We start from the raw sequence: 3,512 nt of genomic DNA, 5'->3' as shown, positions 1-3,512 counted from the left end.
ATTGCCATGACATGAATAGAATTGCATCACTACATACACATTAAATGAAAAGGATGAGAACTGAATTTATACATTAGTAGGACATGCATCATATGCATTATGCTTAGATAAGAGGTAAGTTATGGCAACTCTTTGGGGATGAGAGACGTCATCACCCTAGTGCACAATTATACTAATGCTTAAAGAATTTAAATATGAATTTTGTAAAAGAGTCAGTTTTTTTGGATTTCAGAGATTTTTGAAATGGTTGCAACCATAATTGTTTTGATGTGAGTAGACCTAGACTGGAACTCTATAACGAAGGTGAAATGTTCAAGACCTACTTACAAGCAACTCTCGAAGTTATAGCGAATGTATACGAGAACGCGAACAAGAAGTTATACTTCGGAAAGGCACGAAGATAGTCATAGGTCTAAGAATTAATATAAGATAGAATTGTAAGATATGCTTGAATGGTTAAGTATGACCTATTGATCAGTGAATTAGGGTGTCACTATTTTTAAACGAAGTGATTAGAACTCTATGTGATTAGAACTATTAAGCATAATCAATACCCTAATGTGCATGTGTTATAGATGTATGTTCTTAGATTGTAATGCGCATGTTGTGGTCTATAAAGAATCAAGAAAACAGAAATGATTAACATACGTAATAAGACAATTGTACTACGGTACATTCAATAATAAGATCAGAGATACGAGGTAACTTGGTAAGAACTATCTCGGGACTTGTATCTCATCCATTCTTGATAGTAGTCCTCTAGACTTATATGATAATAAAATCAAGCATAATACATCGAGAACCAATACGAGACAAGAACCATAGCTACGATACAAAACAAACTTTCCTAGTAGATGATAATAGGAACGATGTAATCGCCAGTTAAAGATCAGAAAATCTGCAGTATAAGAGATGAAGATGTCTTCCTTCGTTTGATGGACACGAGGTTGAACTCGGTAGAATTATCTCGGAACCTGTGTCTAGAGAGTTAAACTCGGTGGAAGTATCCCGAGACTCACCTTGAATTGGATATAAGAATGGTAATCGAGTCGGGGACTGTAACATATGGTTATGGTTAAACTAGGTTGAACTATCTCGGGATTAAACCATCAAGTATAGTTACGAGAATGGTACGAGTTAAATTCGGTGGAATGTCGGGACTGTACCAGATGGTTGCGGTTAACTCGGTGGAACTATCTCGGGACCAAACCATCAGGATCAAGCTACAAGCGACTTGTTAGAAGTTCATCTCGATAAGGATCCACTACGGCTATAAGAACTAGGATATCAATCGAAAACTTGAGAAACCAAACAAGAAAAGGAAGACATCAAAACTATAATAAGAAATGAAAGGTGTCCAGTACGAATGGAACATAAACTATATGTTTATGAAACATATATGAAAGATGAAATAAAGTAAAGGATATACGTAGTGTGATTTAGAAAGAGTATTTTCTACATAAAATTGTTTTCAAACGTTTTCACCCCTTTATGTGATGTTGCTTGTAATTTGGCGAACTCACTCAGTTTTATTCTGACCATGTTGCCCTTCCAATTTTACAGGAAGAGTAAGCTATGATTTGGAGAGTCAAGCTTCCGAAATTTTAATTCTCGGAAGTCATTTGTCCAAGACGTAAAAGAAGGTTTTCATTCTAGCAGTCCGCAGTAGTCTAGATATTTTGACTATATATTTGAATAACGCATTTTAACTCTGATGTATGTTTCAAATGGGGTCACATATATTTTGATGTTGTTTCATATATGAAACATGACTTATTAAGCGAAAAATTTATAAGTGTTTTGAGGCTTACTACAGGTTTCGGAGCTACCACTCCCATTCCCTAGCTCTGATCTCAGCTCCAGAAATCGGAACGTGACAAAGTTGGTATTAGAGCAATGGTTTAGTGTTCTTAGGCCATTGTTCCTTTATTATTGAAGTATAGGAAAGAGTCAATCAATACCTAGGAACTACTGCAGATTATAGGGATTTCTAGTCATGTCTTTTAAACAGTATCATCGCTTTCATCGATTTTTCAAACGTTTTACAAAGATGTCCTCTCCTGTGTGTGAAATTAGGATTGAGTTAGATGTGTGCATGAGCACAATCTATGATCAGTGTTTACTCGAATAAGCAATACGCTTTTGAGTATCTATAGTTTGTGAAGAGTGCTATACTCTCGAGACTCATAGTATATAAGAATATCGTTGTAAATCATGATGATTCTGATTTGATTGGATAGTATATGATTGATGAGACATGTATGTTTTGCAACGCGATCATTCAAGAGAGTGATATGCTCACATGTATGTAAGCTTGTGATAGTTTACGCAATAAGTGAAATGTATGTTGCGACTTCCGAGTTTCGACATTTTAATTTCGAGACTTTGTCTGAAACATGAATCTTTCCATTTAGAGACGTATATTGATATATTAATTACTAATATATCTATTTATACGACGCTAAAGAGTATTCTTGGATTTATTAGTCTCGTTCACACCCGTTTATTAAAATTTAAATTCCCACTTTAAATTTTAAACTCCTATTACTACGATACATTTTTAGGGATACGTATAAATTAAATTTATGCTTATATTTAATTTACGTACTCCCGGTTTATTAAATCACTTCCCGTTATTTAATTTAATAACTTTAAATAGTCAAACCTGACTATTATCCTTTATCTAATAAACTTAGTCTTTTGAATATTTTTCTTAATATTCGAACTCTCAAAATATTATTTTTAATATTTTAATTACTACAATTTGTCCTCGTGGCATATTCCGTGTTACAAAAATGATGCATAATAACTATGTTACTAACTTTGATTTTGATAGCAATTTTGTTGTTTCGCTTAATTTTAATTCTGAGTCTTTTGTTGTTCTACAATAGACAGTGGCGGAACCATGAATTTTGTCCAGCCCGGATTAAAACACATGCAATTAGTGAAATTTAATATGTCCTCTTTTTTTTTTATCACAAAAGTGTTTAAATTTGTTTGGTATTCTAATAATAAATTAACTATAATCTAAATTGATTCATTTTAATCGTTTTTTCTCAAGTTAATTTTTAAAATATCACAACAACATCCAATCAAAATTCATCAGTTATTAATAAAATAATTTTAAGTTTTAATAAAATAAAATTTATTGATAATAATTAAAAGAAACTTACTTATTGTAGTTTAGGTAGCATGAAAACGGAAACGATAGAAAATAAATACGGAAAAACAACATTTTTTTATAAAACAGACAACACAAAAGGTGGGAGAAACGTGTAAATAATTAAAATATAATGTTTCTTGAGAGTTGTTTTGACAACTATTTAATTTTATTAATTACCGAAACGGCTCGAAATATTTCTTATGAGTTTATGAGAGTTTTTGTTTTCAAAATATTTTCGAAACGGAAAATGCGACTTTGTCTAAATTTCCGTGCTTTATAGGCTTAGTCTAATCAATTCTTTAATTTCTCACGGGTAAATCAATTTTAATGACATAAAGCTATAATTTAA

The sequence above is a fragment of the Mercurialis annua genome, linkage group LG1-X (assembly GCF_937616625.2).
Source record: "Mercurialis annua linkage group LG1-X, ddMerAnnu1.2, whole genome shotgun sequence".
NCBI lineage: Eukaryota > Viridiplantae > Streptophyta > Magnoliopsida > Malpighiales > Euphorbiaceae > Mercurialis > Mercurialis annua.
This window is presented reverse-complemented; position numbering follows the sequence as displayed.